A 16,241-nucleotide genomic window follows, 5' to 3' on the forward strand; every position below is an offset into this window, starting at 1 on the left:
CTTTTCCTGATTGTACATTCATGCAGTACTTGGAAAGGAGCAGAGAAGTTGGAAAAGCTTACTAGGCTAGAGGAGCATTCCAGGTGCAGTCATTGTTTACCGTGGGACTGAATAGCATGCCAGTTCTGACACCAACTGCAGAAGAAATGTGCCTGGTGAGTACAGGTATTTTGTAAGGATTTTTCAGAAATGAAGTATTTGTTTAATTCCAGACAAACTTTACTCAGCATACTGTGAGTTGAGAACACTTACGATCACACAAAGTCATCAATGTTATTCACTTGAAACAGAAAAAAGAGAATCTCTTAATTCTGGATTCTCCAATCTGCATGTCCCATAGAGCTACTGATAGTAAGTGCGGTAGGATGTGTTTCATATGCTCAGGTGGCCTGTCTCTGGGAAAGGAAGCAGATGGCAAGGTCCTTACAGGAGAAAAAACCACTGAATAGATTGGCTTTTGCACATTTGGAGGTAGCTGGAAATAACTGGAATGGGACATGCTCCTTTCATAAAACATCAGTCTCTTATCAGTGAAGTTTATGAGTTTAAAACACAATGTCAACATATATTTATGTGATCGTAAGCTGCCAAATTGCATTAAATGCAAAAAAAAGGGAAAAAGAATGAAAAGCAGACCGAATTCCACTTCTGCCCTCCTTGCTTCAGACACAAGCTTCACTTTCTTCCTTCCTTAGCATCAGTGAGCATACAGTCTTCTCATTGGATTTTCCTGTTGAACTTCCTGCAGAGCTTGTGTAAGTGTAGGATACACAGTTTTTTCTCTCTCTGTTTTTAAATCTTCACAGCAGCCTGTGAGAGGTGGTTGTATTTCCGTTTTAATTTCAAGGAATGAGCATCCATTGCATCAGCACCTGTTCACATGACATTATTCTTTATGACATACCTCCGGACATTTCAGATTTGGTGTGCAGAATGTGCATACCCAGCTGAAATTTCAGAAGGGATGTGGTGTAAGCATTAATTTCATGATAGGAAAGGAATTTAATTCTGGAGAACATTGAGCTGTCTTAGCAATGGATGCTTCTTTCTTTTCTGAAGTTCCCTGCTGTGCTGCTTTAACTGCTGCAGAAAAAGGGAAGTGAAATGCTGCATGGGCTAAAAGGCCTGTGATTAAAAATAGTTCAAGCGCATAATGGAAGATGGTATTGTAATGAGTGTACCTAGGAGACTGAATACGTGTTGCACAGGCAGCAATTTGATGTTTCTAATAGTTTCTGTGCAGTTTGTGGATACAGACTGCTTTCCAAAAGAATTCTTTGAAGCACGTTCTAAGGTGCCATGGTGAACCCTACTTCTAAGTAAACAGATTTTAAAGTTCAGTATATCGAAACAGTGGGACAGAGATTGAGTGTAACTTTTTGCTGCTTATACCTATAGAGCGAACTGCAAAAAGGATAAGAACACCTTGTTTTAAGTTAAAGTATGTTTTAGCAAGACCAGAAATGTTGAACTCATCTTTGTGCATTTCCATTCAAAACCAATTGCAGTTACAATTTTCTCCCCTTTGTTCTGGGTGAGCCCTTTCCTTCTTCTTATTCTGCCCAGTGTTGGCAGTAGCAATACTGGAGATCACAGGCGAGGAATTCTTCCTGCACTCAATATCATGCATACATGAGGTTGTAGTGGCTTGGAAGAACCATTGCAGTGAGCTTTATTTTCATGCAAATCTTTACTGAGTGACTTCTGTAAAATGCAAATACTGGAGGCAGTGTGCAACTTATCTGCAAGAATTTAATATGCAGTTTTGTTTAAATGGTACTGATCTCAACATCCAAACCATCTCAGCTGATATGATTCTCACAGAGAATCTGGCTGAGGTCAGACACTGAGTATGGAGCGTTCCGCTTCAAACAGCAGGAAGAGGTTAGAGGGAACTGAAGACAATTTCATCAGCTGTTGATGAGCAGCTCCACAAAATAGGTTGGAGTTGCTGTTCAGTTATCAGCCATTGGCGCCTCTATTTACCCAGTGAAACCTGGAGCATAAATGATTCTTCCTGTAAGACAGCAGGTCAAGCCTATCAGTTAATATTTTATTTATCACTTGATTTTCCCCTTGAACACCTAGCAGTAGTAGCCGTTCTTAGGGCTTCCCCATGTTTCTTGTTTTCTTTGGTTTTGCTGGCCATTAGTGTACAATCAGTTTGCTTCCAGGTGGAGGAGTACTAGCAAATATGTTCTTCTTATTTTTTTCTCCTGCACATATTAGAAGGAGTTAGAAAACCATATATAGCTGAGGAAGCCCAAACCTGCAGCTCAGCAGCAGCAGCTGTGAGGGATCTTGCATCTAATTAGAAAAAAACTTCTCCTTGCTGCCTTTTCTTCTGATAAACTTTTATCTTGGAGAGCTTGTGCTCTCCATGCCTTTCTCACCAGTCTGTGTTGCAGGACCGTGCTGTAATCTAGCTCAAGTGGCAAGTGTCCTGGAAACTGCTGCTGGGAGGCACTTAAGGCAGATTTATTTTTTACAGTGTGAAGGATTTCTTCTCTTAAATAAAATGACATAGTTAAATGCAGAACAGACTATTCCTGTTGGTGACTTTAGGCAGGTTCTAGATCTTGTGCGTCAAATAAGAACAGTGTGGTGAGATGCCTCTGAGCCAAGCTAAGCCTTCCAGCCAGCTGCACACACATCTTCCAAATCTCAACTAAGTTGTCTGGTGCAAGTGCTCCATGTTAGTGGATCATTTGTACAGGAGAGGCTTTAACATCTTTGTAGTATACTAATCTATAGATAAACATACAGGTGAACTTTTGCACATGATGCCTCAACAATATTAGTTTTTCCTTTGAAAATACATGAAGTCTTTTGACAAAGTAAGAGAGCTTTTAGCTACAGCTAGGTAATACTACATAGACACTTCAGCTCCAATGTCTTTAAAGGGCTGTGTGTGTTCTGACTGATACCACATCTGTGGTGAATTTCATTGAACTAAAGTAGTCCTAATTGGTTTTGAATCTAGTTTTTGAAACTAGTTTTTATCCTGCTGTATATACTCGCAACTTATCTGTTGCTTTGTTGTGAATGGTGTATTGAGAAGATGAAAGCTGTGCACCAAGTACATTGCACACAGATACATTGGCCTGTTCTCTGCCTGGAAGTTACATTCTACCTGCATGATAGAGGATGAGTTCTTGTCTGTCAGCTTCTGAAAAGCTGCTGAGCTTCTATCGGGAATACTTTTGAAACAGAGCAGGGACTTGTCATGCTGGGGTGTACAGACAAACTAACTGGCAGAATCTCCAGACGGGCAAGAAGCAGATTTATCCTTGTGTTTTTAGAACCATTTAAATAATTTCTATTCTTGTGTATAGAAATTATTTCCTTAGAACACTGCGTAAGCAATTGCTTAAGTTTGTTGGCAGAACAGTAACAATGGCATCTTGAAAATACTTTGTTATAAAAAATTTATATGGTTGGGCAAAAAAGGCATTTTCTTCTCCTAATAAGCTTTATTTTAAGAACCTCCATAAAAAACTGAAGGAATATAAGGCAGTTTAGTAATTTGCAGTTTTTATGCACTAGTCTTTTTCCAGTACCCAGAACTGACTACTGGGAGTTTTAGTGCCTTCAGAAAGAGGACTGGGTGAACCTAAATTCTTGCAACTTAAAAAAACAGGTCTTGAAGGACTTTGGTGTGGTTGGAGAGAGAGGAGACCATACTGTTGGGAAGAATCAGGCCCTCAATTTTACCAGTGCCTGATGGTTTACAGAAGTCTGTTTCTAGTCTGTCCTAGTTTCCAGTAGAGTTAATTTCTTCTCATTAGCTGTTACAGCACTGTATTTTGGATTCAGAATGAGAAGGGTGTTGATAACCCACTAATGTTTTGGTTTCTTCAGTAAGTTAAATTCATCCTAAGTCAAGGACTTTTTTTTTATTTCCTTGTCTCATGTTCTGCCAGTATGGAGGTATGCAAAAACCAAACAAAATGGGAGGGAGCATAGCTGGGACAGGTGACCCAAACTGACCAAAGGGGTTCCACACCATAGAATGTCATGGCCAGTGTATAAATTGGGGAGAGTTACCAGGGAGAGCCAATCTGGGTTCTGGAAGGGGCATCTGGCATTGGTCAGTGGGTGCTGAGCAATTGCATTGTGCATCACTTGCTTTTTTTTTTCCTTTTTATTATCATTATTATTATTTACCATAATTATTTTATTTTATTTTAATTTCAATTCTTACGCTGTTCTTATTACAACATATAAGTCTTACTTTGATTCTCCTCCCTATTCCACTAGGGTGGAGTGGGATGTGAAGGGGGTTTAATGAGTGAGTGGCTCTGTGGTGTTCAATCTCCAGCTGGGCTTAAAACCACCATGTAGTCTAACCCTTTTTCAGGGCTTTTCCAGTTTGAAAATGTAGCAGTTTACTAGCTGGAGGTTCCTTGTCTCAGTTGAAGCAACTTGGGAAGTTGGGTCAGATCTCTTAAGTGATACTTGATGGCCTTAGACCTGGAACAGTCATGGATTGTTTTTCCAGTTAGTTAAATTAACATTTAGTGCTTGCAGTTGTTAAAAAAAACCAAAGACAAAACAACCAGCCCTTACAAAAAACCCTAAATTGCAAACAAGGAAAGCCGGCATGGCTGTACCCACAGCACCCTGCAGACTGGGCACCTTTTCCTTTTCTCCCTGGGAAGAGTGGAGGAGTTGCAGTAGTGTCCTTGTAGGTAGGTGGTACCTGGTCAGGTTTGAGAAACACCCCACTAATGCAGCAGTTTAGGAACAGCTGGATCATTTTTCAGTAAACATGAGTTATTGGCAGGGATGGCTCTAGTCCAACATCAGGTCTGGGGCCTCTTACTAAAGTTTGCTGTGTGCCACTCCAAGAAGAGGAAAAGAACTGTCAATTCTTTTTGCTTTCTGTTTTTGCTGGTATGGCCACTTTCCAGTATTTTATAAATCTGTTTGTGCTGCAGTGTGCGGTCTCTTCCCACCTTGGAAGTATCCTTGATGCAGTGTCAGGAAGGTCAGAGTTAAAAGGACTGTGGTGACGTGTTCACGGAATTCTGCTGGGAATCCAGAGATCTTGTACAGTGGTAAAAATTAAGCCAGGAGAATATTAGCACACTAACATTCCTGAGGACAGCAAGTCATGTTCAACAGGGTCAAAAACTGGAGGAGTGTACATCATAAAAAGGTCCTTTAATAGCCAGATAGCTGAGCAGTAAGCTCATAAATAAGGACAGTCATGCTTACTCCAGAAAGTTGAGCAGCCACCTTTATTCTCCTGTTTCCAAACAGTTCTGGATTCAATTAAAAATTTTTGGTGGACACAACTTTAAAAATTACTCTTAATCATAACCATTTCTGTCAAATTTGTTTTTCTGCCCCACGCATTTTCTTTCAGCTATTATTTAGGGGTTCACTACAAAAACCCTATTAACGAATACCTGGTCAGTCTTTATGCCATACATGTTGTTTTGGATTTCTGTAGCTTTGGTTTTCCAAATTGTTGTACCTTTGCAGGATGCTAATACATTGCATTACATCTAATAAGCAGTCTTTAGGCTTTTTGATAGAGCACTGCTGAGCTAAACACATAGGTCAGAGGCAAAATTAAATTTCATATTGAAGAGCAAGTCTTGTAGCAGTATCTCCTGCTGAATTTGCCAGCAGGATTTCTCAGCTGCTTCTCGTTCAGATTCAAAGTGATACTTGACCATCAGTGCTGTTCCCCTTGTTACAATGAGGCTGCTCTCTGGAAGCAGTTCTTGCTACTCTGATATTGTACAAACCAATGAATACTAGTAGAGACATTGAATTTAAGGTTCCTGAGAAATGAGGACGCTTAAACCATTAATGGTAGTGTTGTAGCTTCTCGCTTCTACTCTTCCTTTCCTCTCCCATTGTGTGGGTTGGATGTACACCCGTACTTGTCTCCTTATGCAGAGAGAAAGAGGAGAAAATTTGTTCCCTGCAGTGTCTTGGATGTGTTGAGCCAACAAGCTGCTGGTGCAGGTGCAAAGCCCTGTTGCAAGGTTTGATGTTTTTTTGAGTGGACCTTGCTGTTTTTCAAATGATTTTTTGATGTGGTATGTAAACATAAAAATACTGCAGGTTTCTTCAGATTTCTTTGATATTATTTCTTGTCTACATGAAGTATGAGAACTTGAGTTACTAATTTTGTCAGTATTTCTAGATGATAGATGTTGCACAGAAACGTAGGCATATGCTTAGGAGCTAATTTGCTCGTAAAATCATTTTGTGCAAAAACCATTCATCATTCCTCATGTCTGTGAAGCATTAGAACATATATTTTCTTTAATGTTCTGGTAAACATTAAATCTTCTCTATGTTTCTTTCATGGCAGTTCATAGAAAACAAATGTGCTTTTTTCCCTCTCATTTTTTGCTTGACTGACTCTTGGTTGTAAAGTTTTAGCCTTTTCTCTCATGTCAAATAGATGTTTTTCATCTACATGCCTTAGGAGTCGATTCAGAAGGTTTTGCAGTGTAGCATGTAAAATCTAAAGGTCACAAATTAAATCTATTTCTCTGGGCCAAAGTGGGGTCCGTGCAGTGAAGGCTGCACCTTCCCCACTGTGGGAGGCTGTGTGGCTGGAGAGGGAGGTATCACCACCAATGTAGGTTGTCTTTTTTCCTTCATTGGAAATAGCTTGAAAAATCCTTTTAGCAGCTAGGCTGAGGTTTAAAATAGAAGCAGCTAAAGAACATCAAATGTGTAGCTGTATCAGTAGAAGTTGCTGAAATGAGATACAAATGTGCAAGTATTTGAGTAGCTCTGTGCGATTTTTCTGGTATAAGATGTGTGCAGTGTGGGATGGGCAGCGTGTATCTGTTTATACATATGGAAGAAAACTAATGTGGTTGTTCAGCTCGTAATTACTGTGATTAGCTTCACCCCTTCTTTGACTGAGGAATAAGTAATAATGGAAATTTGCATTTAAGGAATACATGAAAAGCAGTGCTCTTCTGTTATAGCAGAAAGTCTTAGAGTCTAGCATAAGGGCTTAGTGTCCAATTTTGCAGTGGGAATAATCATCCTTCTTCTCAGAGGCAACACTTGGAATGTTTAGTTCTTTAACTTCAGTAATTTTCACTCGTTTGAACATCTTACATTAATTCTGTGTTTTCTGTTCTCTAATTATACAATAGCCATATATTTGAGTTCTTGGGATTCAGGTGTGACAACCTGACTTTCCATGAAGATTATTTCTGCAGGGTAGAGTTTTTTGGCATTCTGAAGAAAATTGCTTAATTTTTTTGTAGACTTACCTTGTTTGAACTGTCAAGTGCGACTGCAAGCATGTGTCTGCAGATATGATCTGAGCATTTCCTGCTGAGATAGGCTATTTTCAGTGTTGTTTTTATGTGAGCAAAGAGTGGAAGTGAATTAGCTCAGAAAGTTTTCTACTCAATACTTCTACAGAATGGCTGATCTTTGGAAAAAGAGGGGACATCAGACATTTAGGAAAACAGTTGTACATTAGACCAGTATAGTCAGTCACCACTTCACTAATGGACTTTATTCTCCCTTCTGAAGGTCTCTTAGTAGTGAAGAGTGGAGTTTGTCTCAGAGGTCTGTAATTTGTTTGAGCTGGCTGAAACAAATATTTTATGTTTGAGTGCACACAGGTCCTTGAAGTCAAAGCTGACTTCATTAATTTCTCACACTAACACTCTGGTTTCTGGTTTGGCCACAGTGCAGGTTTTGTTTAGGATTGGGAATGAAAGCTAGGGAAGGGCCAGGATACTGCTTTTTGTGTGCTTGAGGTAGATGGCTGTAGGAGAATAAATCATACAAAAGGGTTAAGTATGGTGGATCCCATCATTTACCACATGACTTTCCAAATGAGAAACACTTCTGCTAGTCTGATTTTACTGGGAGAGTGTTGGTTACATCTCCTTGGTATTATGTGTGGCCATGTTTCCATACTAGGCTGGCAGCTATTCCGTGCCAGAATGAGTAGCTACATTAAAGGAACCATAAAGAACTTCCCAGGAAGTGAGCAGGAAGGCCAAGACAGTGAAATACGTGAAATGATTTCAGGTGTCCATCTTAAGATGTAGGTGGGTAGTGATGGACCATTCGCCAGCTGAGGGCAACTGCTGGCAAGTTATTTGTAGGTTTTCCTTTCAATTAAAGTAATCTGGTGATAATGTCCATATACAAGGCTAGGAGAAATGAGTGATGCGTGTGATATGCAGATAGTGGCTGCTTCTACTAGCTGTAGACAGGGAATAAAGCACGTGACACAGATCTGTGTGGGTGAGCCGGGGAATTCCACCCAAAGACTGGAAAGACGTAGCACTCCTTGTGCATTACAGGATCTTGTTGAAGGACTGTTCTGTCTAAGTGTGCTATGGAGTTGTCTGGCAGGCAGCATGCTGGAGACGCTTGCTGTTTGACTTCAATCTCCCTGTAATATCTCTGAAGAACACATTTGGGCTGTGCTCCTGGAGTGGGTCATCTTGCTTTCCCGAAAACGTGCCCATCACGGACCGGTAGACTCCACTTCTGAGATGTGCATATCTGGCAAGTAAAGTCATCTTAGGTTTTTGAAGCAAAAATGTATATGAAGTCTAAAACCCTGAATTGAAGTAAAAGTTTCCAGAGGAATTTTGCATAGGCAGTTAAAGGACAACTTGCGGTAATATCAAAGTTGCATTAAAAGAAATCCGATGTAGTCTGGTGATGTGTTCTCGGTCTTCTGTGTTATATCTTAAATTTTTCTAAATATGATGACTCAGTGCAAAGTAGCAGTAGTATTTAGGTAGGGAGAAGAAACCTGGTAAAGCTGCTGGTTGTTTTTTAAGAAAGTAACATAAGCCTTTTTTTTGTTAAGAGAATGCTTGCAGTGGGCTGTATCTTCCCATTTTCATCTTTTCCTCTCAGCTCGATTAGCCCCACAAGGAGTGCACCCTTTGGAGGAAGGATACAGGATAAAACTGCTTTACAAGTGTATGGCAGCAATGGAACAGCTTTTTCCTAGCATGAAATCCAAATCCAAAGTAGCGACTTGCTTGTAGTCTGGGTAACCAGGAGAGGAGTAGGAAGTACTAACACTAAATGATATCTGTGCTGTCTTCTGTGGCTGTTTCAGTTTTGAGCTCCTAAAAGCTTGAAATGCAAAGAAGTTGAGTGTTTTACATCTTTTTAACCATTATGTATTTCTTACAAAGCCTCTAGTAATGAGTTAATTAATGCAGGACAGACCACAGGGATGTTTGGTGTAACTTTTTTTTCTATTCATAAATACATGTTTTTCAGATACTGAGCTGGATCTGGCCATAGAGATTGTGAACTTTGCTCTTGATGTAACAGAAACATGGGGTACATAATTCACATTGATTCTCTATTGTCAGGTACTGTGTTGGTAGATGAAAATTAGATAATGATGCCTGAATTGATTAATCCTCTGGGCCCTGAGAAACTGCAGTGTATAAATACGTAAGAAGACCTCCAGGAGGAAGCGTGGGATTGGCAAAGCTAGGTGAATCTCAAGCAAAGACAGACTCCTTTTTGATGCACAGAGCCTCTGCTTGTGTTAGCAAAAAATTCTTCTCTGTTCCAAACTGAGACCACAAAATCTTTGGTGAGAAAAAACCCCACAATTAGACTTGAATACCAAGAGCCTGAGAATGATTGCAGTTACTTACAGAGATAGGATTGCTTGATGAAAATTGAGATATAAGTGTGATTAGATGTTCATTCCGTGTTGTTACACTCATGGTTCAGTCCTGTCGTTAAAACAGTTCAGCCAGTGCAGGTGTCTTACAGGCTGCCTGTAAGAAGATGGCTGATGGCAGAATGAAAGGAGAAGCAAAGCCTGGGGCTGTGTAAATGTGCACTTTTTTTTTCTCTATTAGTTATCTAAATAAGCTATTTTAGAAACTATAGTTATTAACAGCAGTCAGAAATCAGGCTCTGAAAAAGTTAAAACTCATTTTTATATCCTCAGTACACAAGTGCCTGGACCCCTTTATCTACTAATAATGTTTTAGCTTCCAGTCTCATCTCATCTCATCTCATCTCTCATAATCCTTGAAGAACATTCATGATACTGTATGAATTGAATTGGTAAGTTACCTCTCCTTGTGCATGTGGAGAAGTTTGATTGTTGGCTTTCCTGAAAGGATTTCAGGACTTCATTTATGCCATCTGGTATTACAGCCTCTACACACACACTAGGATACTAAAGCTGTGTCACAGTATCAAGTCAGTTGGAGCCTGGATATGCTTTTAAATTTACTAAAAACTAGCAAAATTCCTATTTCCCTGTAAGTGACCCTTCGCCTGTGGCAGTGCTGTGGGTTGTAGCCTGCAGGGCAATGCTGCTCTTCACCTCCTGACTGATGCAGCTGCTGGCTGATGTCTGGCAGAGCAGGAAACAGGTGGAAAGGGATACAATTACATCCTGGATTCTTGTGCTGGGTACCATGCTCTTAAACTTGTTAGAATAGTACCTGGAATAATCAAGCTATGCTCCACTACTCGAATCAAGTTTATTTTTAGCCCAGTGGTTTTTGAATTGAAACTGCTCAGGCAAAACTTGTTTTTGAAGTATTTATAATTGCTTCTTACAGTGTTGCACACAAATTTCAGCTGAATCTGGACTGAAGGAATTTGGGCATACCAGTAGATGGCTTCTCGGTGCCTCTTTGTGACCTTACACTGGGGGAAAAATGAAAAAAAAAAAAGAAGAAGAAATAACTGACAAGTAGAGAAGTTGACAGAAGATTATATGACTCCTCAGTTTCTTTTCAATATTTATTGTTACATTTTTTCCTTTTCTAGGTGTTTTCTACGTTTCCTGGACTTAGGCTTTGTCCCTCTCAATCTCTTATGGTTCATCATGCACCAATAGTCAGCGTGGTCAGAAGGCTTGGCTCGTACTTACCTCACAGTTTAGAACTGATTCTCCTTGAAAACATTTAGGAAGCAAAAAAAAAAAAAAAAAGAAACTAGTAGTTCACATTTTTCTGGTTTTCTATATATTAAATTGAAGTGATTTGGAAGCTGGGTTTTAATGAGCTTTTAGTAGAGGTGAGATAGAGAAGTTTTTGTGAGATAGAAAAGTTTTGCTCACTATATTTGTCTGAAAACACCTTTCTGGGTGTCACCTGACTCAGTGCCTTCTCAGGTACCTGCTGTTTTGCAAGACTCAGGTAGAATATTTGTGAGACTGACACAACAAGAGAGGCAGAGTAGGATGAAAATCAATTGTGTTCTCAGAAATGGGGCTCAATGCCTGCTTTTTTCACATGTGATTTGGGTTGGGAGAAGAATTGAACCAAATAGTTCTGGTGTTTTGTTCATTGATAGCTGATGAAGAGCAGCACAGAGCTGCATGACCTGGCTGAAGGAGGGCAGCCCTTGGGAGCTGGAGAGAGGTAAGGCATTGGTACACCTTTTCCTTGTTCAACCCTTGCTTTCCTTGTGTTTGACCTATGCCTATAGCCTCTCTCTCTTTGGTCACAAAGGTGTCAGGCCCCATACACCTGCATCCTTTCCAGTTTCTCTCAGGGAAGTTCCTGGTCTTGCCAAAATCCAGACAAAAAGTGTAGCTTTGCCTGCAGCTTTTCAGCTGTTACATGTTTTGTTGTGGAGGTCTGTGCTTGGCTCTTTGTGTTTCCACTGTGTGTGACTCTTTCCCCTTTGGGCTCGGACCTTTTTCCCTTTTCATGATGGCTCTTCAAGACTTGGTCTTCCAGCCTCCTACCCAGTTTATGTTTACAATATGTAAAATATTTTCAGTCCTTTTGTTCATTTTGGTGGGTTTTGTCCATGAATAGGACCTCCTGACATCACTCAGAATTTAGGGTAATGTCTGAGGTGTGGAAGTAGTAGGTGATGTTTGAGGTGTTGCTGATAGAGGTGATTCTGCTTCATTGACTCTAAAAACCTTCCCATTCTGTTGAGGTGTTCCCATCTCTGTAGTACTGCCTTCCTAGCGCTGCTGAGTTGGAAGAGTTTCCATCTTCCAGAGCAGGAAGGACAAGATCAAGCCTTTTTTGGCTTTGGGGCTTTGCTCTGTTGTCTGAGCCCTTTCTGATAAAAATTGCACGTCTTGTGACCCAAGAGTTTTAGGTCCAGAAGTCAGCTTGGTTTGAGTGAGCTTTAGAGCTTTATATCAGCACACTGATGGCAGGACCCCATCAACCTTCCCTGTTTCTTGCAACAGTGTTATTTGTTGGTTGCATTTGAGGCGAGTGATTTTTGTCTGGGTTCTTTGATCTCTGGTCTCTGGAGTGTGCTGGATCATCAGCCTGGCTTAGCTAATGCCTCTTAATCTCTTCAGGGTTCATTCATTTTTTAGAGAAACAGGACATTGTGATCACAGTTCTTGAATCTTAAAATCTCTAGTTTCTCTGGAGTTGGTGGCTGTTTGGTATTCATGGCTTTTGGCTGTTGGTCTTAGAAAGTGCTCTTGGGGAGCATGGTAGTGCACTGCCTCCCGCAATAGCACCTTGTTGGTGACACCTTGACAGGTATCATCACTTACACTTGCATAAGCAACATGAAATCTTGCAGCCTGTTTATTCATCATTCATGTGAGTAGATCAGAGTAATTTAGGACTTCAAATCCTTGCCTTGTCTTGAAAAAAGAGTAAGTAAACACCATTTAATGTCACTGCTGCACAACATTATGAATTGCCTGAGCAGATGTTAGTGAAGTGACTGTTGCATTTTATTTCATCTGCAGGATGTTCAGGTTGATCCCTCTTTGAACAGTTTCTCTCTCCTTAATAGGCAGTTTGGAAAAGATCATGATCTGTTCCAGAATAGCTGGGTTTTCTTTTTATTATGCATGCTTAAGAGAAGCATCTAAAAAATCGCAGGAGGAACAGAGTTAAAAAGAAGAAAGCCTTACTGCTAAACTCAAGAAACATGGATATACATTACTTACCATGGACCAAACCTCCGAACTGGTATTCAAAAACTGAAGTGTCAAAATAGCTGAAATCAGCTCTGGCAGTATGTCACATTTCTTTTAGTGACCTGAAGCAGTAGCTCAGGTGAGCATCACCTGCATTCTTGTTTCCAGATTGAGTCCTAAGTTTTAGCTTATAGATAATTGTACAGGTGCAAGGAGTTGTAGCTTATTTTGAAAAAAAAAAAAAAAAAGGATTTTTCCAAGTCTGCCTCAGTAATTTGGGACATTTGGTGGCATGTGAAATAGGTGACTTTGTTTCACTTACCTTTGGCTTTATAGAGAGGCAGGAGGATGGTGTAACACCTGCTCATGCTCACTGCAGTTCTGTAAACAAGTGTGTGTGAGAGTTGATTAACTATTTGCATAGTAATATTACTACCTAGCAGTCTCAGATAATTCACCGTGTTAATGAAGAGCCTTTTCTGAGATTGTGAATTCTATTTTATTCATGTTTGCTGCTTTTGTATCTTCTAAATGCCAGCTCTGTCTTTTCCATGGGGTAGGATTGCAAGATCTATGCTCTTTGTTTTAATAACTGTCTCCTCCTTGAAATGCCATTATTTCTGGTCTGTTTTTAGATGATGAAGGATAGACACTGTGATGGGCACTAAAGCATGGACTTGAAGTGTGCACTCTGGTGGCAGGTACTCTATCTGGTCCCGATGGTCTGACGTATGTGCGGAAGGCTTAGGTGCTGTGTGTCTTAGCTGTGGTTTTCTCCATTTATTAATTTCAGTGTTGATTGAAATATTTGTCTTTATTTATAGCATATCCAACAGCTGTGTTGCAACAGAGAAGGTAAGTTTAGAGCTTGGGATTGGGGGCAAAGGGGTTGACAGCCAAGCTCTGGACAGTTAATCTGTTTCTAATTTTTTTCTGATACAATCCTTAAAGTTTATGGACAGATGTTGGGTTTATGGGCATTTGTCAGATTGATCAGACAGCTGCTAAAACTATTACAAAATGGCAAGAAACAGGGCATTTATTATACATTATATGGGGAGGAGAAGAGACTAATTTAATAAATTAGATTTTTAACCATTCTTGGAGTATTTATTTGTCCTTTAATTTACAGATGCAGATGCAAATTCACCAATCTGTTCAGTGAGATATTTTTCTTGTTCATTTTCCTGATTGAGAATTAGCATTAGTGTCGCACTTGTTGCTAGAAACTATTGAGCTGGTCGTGCTCATTTTTCTCTGTTGAGCTCAGTGAGTTGTGCTTCCCACTCTGTGATGGGGAATTGCTGGTTGCTCTTAGCTTTGCTTTAAAGATATGAGTTCCTGGGTTTGGTCAAGTTTAGGATATGTTTTTTCTAAAGCCTAATAAAATTAGCTAATACATATCTCGATTCTTTGATGTGGGTTATAAAGGACTTGCCTGTGAATACATATGAATTACCTTGTTTTGACAGGTAATTAAATCTGGATCTCTTCCTTAGGTAACAAAGCAAACAGTCTCAGATATGCTTTGCTAGGCTGAATCATGTGTAGACAGCAAGGTTTTATTACCTGTAGGGAAAAATGCATTGTAAGAACATGAAATCTGGATGACCTTGAATGAAAACAAAAAAAGAAAATTTTATGAGATACAGTATATTAATGCCCCAGCTTGGATGTAGGAATTCCTGAATATGAATTTTGTTTTAACTGTCATTAAAGCTCTGTGTACAATCTGTACTTCTGCAGGAAATGTGAAACATCCCAGGGATTGGCAGGCTGCCTGAAGAACCCCAGCACCTGCCTTTCATGGCAAGGGACCTGAGCATTGACATGCCCATGGTAGCAGTTCCAGGTGGGTGTGTTACCTGTATTTGCAGACTTTTCTTGTTCTCTGCATTGTACAAGAAACTGCACGTGCCTTGTACAATCTGTTTGGTCCTCTTGTAATGTCCAATTTTCCTAATAAACATCTTTTGAAGTCTTTGCTTTGTGGCTGATTTCCAAGGGTCCAAGTGTTCCCATGTGTTAGGTACATCCTTCTTATGTATTCTTTGGATCATGCATGCTTCCCTTGAATAAAAACCTTATTTAAAGCTGCTACGTCCACACAAGACCTTTGCTAGTAGTTTCTCTGTTTTGAATATTTTCTTGGAGTGTCCTGATGCTTAAGATCAGACAGAAAACCATTGTAAGCAAAATCAAAGAGATTTCTCATTAAGAAAAAATAATTCTGAATTTGTTTGGGAAATGATGGTGAAACAAATGGGAAGTTGTGATCTTGGGCTTTTGTTCCTGTGAAGTGCCAAGTCCTGTGGGAAAACTTCAGCCATATGAATGTGAGCTACCTTGCACTTACATGAACACCTAAGAGTTTGGGTTCATGCTGGCTTGCTAGTTTTTGTTTCAAAGGAGGACTGAGAAGAGAGCAGAATGCACCCAGTGATCTTTAATGCACTTCCCTGTGTTTTCAATATGCTTCCGTTTGTTTCTTTCCAGGGAGGAGAGAAGGTAGCCTGTGTGCCTGTGCAGATCTGTTTTCAAGAGGTGAAAATTTGTGTGTGTGCATATGTGTATTAACTTCAAAATCCCTTTCTTCTATAGCAGTGTTCTGGCATGTCCTGGAGTTCAGTTTGGCTTTGTTTTTCAGTTCAGCTGGGCAGACATTACCAGAATCCCTCAGAAAGACACTCTTTTTTTCCCATGCTTAATCCTTTTTACATGCAGTATTGTACTAATCTTGCTGAATAGCAGGAATGTACATTTCCTAACAACAGCTACTACAGAAGTGTAAATTAAGAAGCTGGCATGAGATTATTTTGGAGACTTGGTCAAGAAAACAGGACTAGAGTTAATCCTGTAACAAATATGTATGGCAGCTTAAAAAAACATCCAAACCTAAACATGTTTGTCAACTTAAAATCCAAAAGTTTTGAAGTTTGATCCAGCTCTAACCCTCCTCAAACAAACAAAATCTTCTCAAATGTCTCATTTTGGCACATTGCGGTGTCAGTGCTGTGTGTGCAGTCCCTGAGCACAGCTCCCTGCTCCTCCATGGTGTGGCCTGATGGCAGGCAGCTTGCTCCCTGGGAACAGGATGGTGTTGATGTTGCAGTCAATCAAAATTCAGTGAACATCTCCTATTACGGAAAATGCTTTATCCTGTGAATAACCAAGCACGTCACTTTCATGGGGAGAGGGGAGACACTTTTCAACTAGGAACTGGCCTGAAGGAGTCATTGGCTACAGATGAGGAGCCATCCCCAGCCCCGCGAGTCCACCAGAACAGGAATAAACTTGCTTTATGTTTGTGTTTGATTGTGTGAATTCCTGCTTTTTCTAAAGGCACCTGTGATTTGGAAATTAATCTCGTGTGTAA

The 16,241-nt window shown here is 40.1% G+C and overlaps 1 long non-coding RNA gene across 1 annotated transcript; it reads left to right on the plus strand.

The window, feature by feature from the left end:
• The first annotated feature begins 161 nt into the window (after positions 1–161).
• Positions 162–14,850, plus strand: LOC109146412. The gene is made up of 2 exons (XR_002048402.3): positions 162–11,378; positions 13,501–14,850. It is a non-coding gene; the product is annotated as an uncharacterized LOC109146412 (long non-coding RNA).
• The last annotated feature ends 1,391 nt before the right edge of the window (positions 14,851–16,241 follow it).

The sequence above is a fragment of the Corvus cornix genome, chromosome 23, assembly GCF_000738735.6.
Source record: "Corvus cornix cornix isolate S_Up_H32 chromosome 23, ASM73873v5, whole genome shotgun sequence".
Taxonomy (NCBI): Eukaryota; Metazoa; Chordata; class Aves; order Passeriformes; family Corvidae; genus Corvus; species Corvus cornix.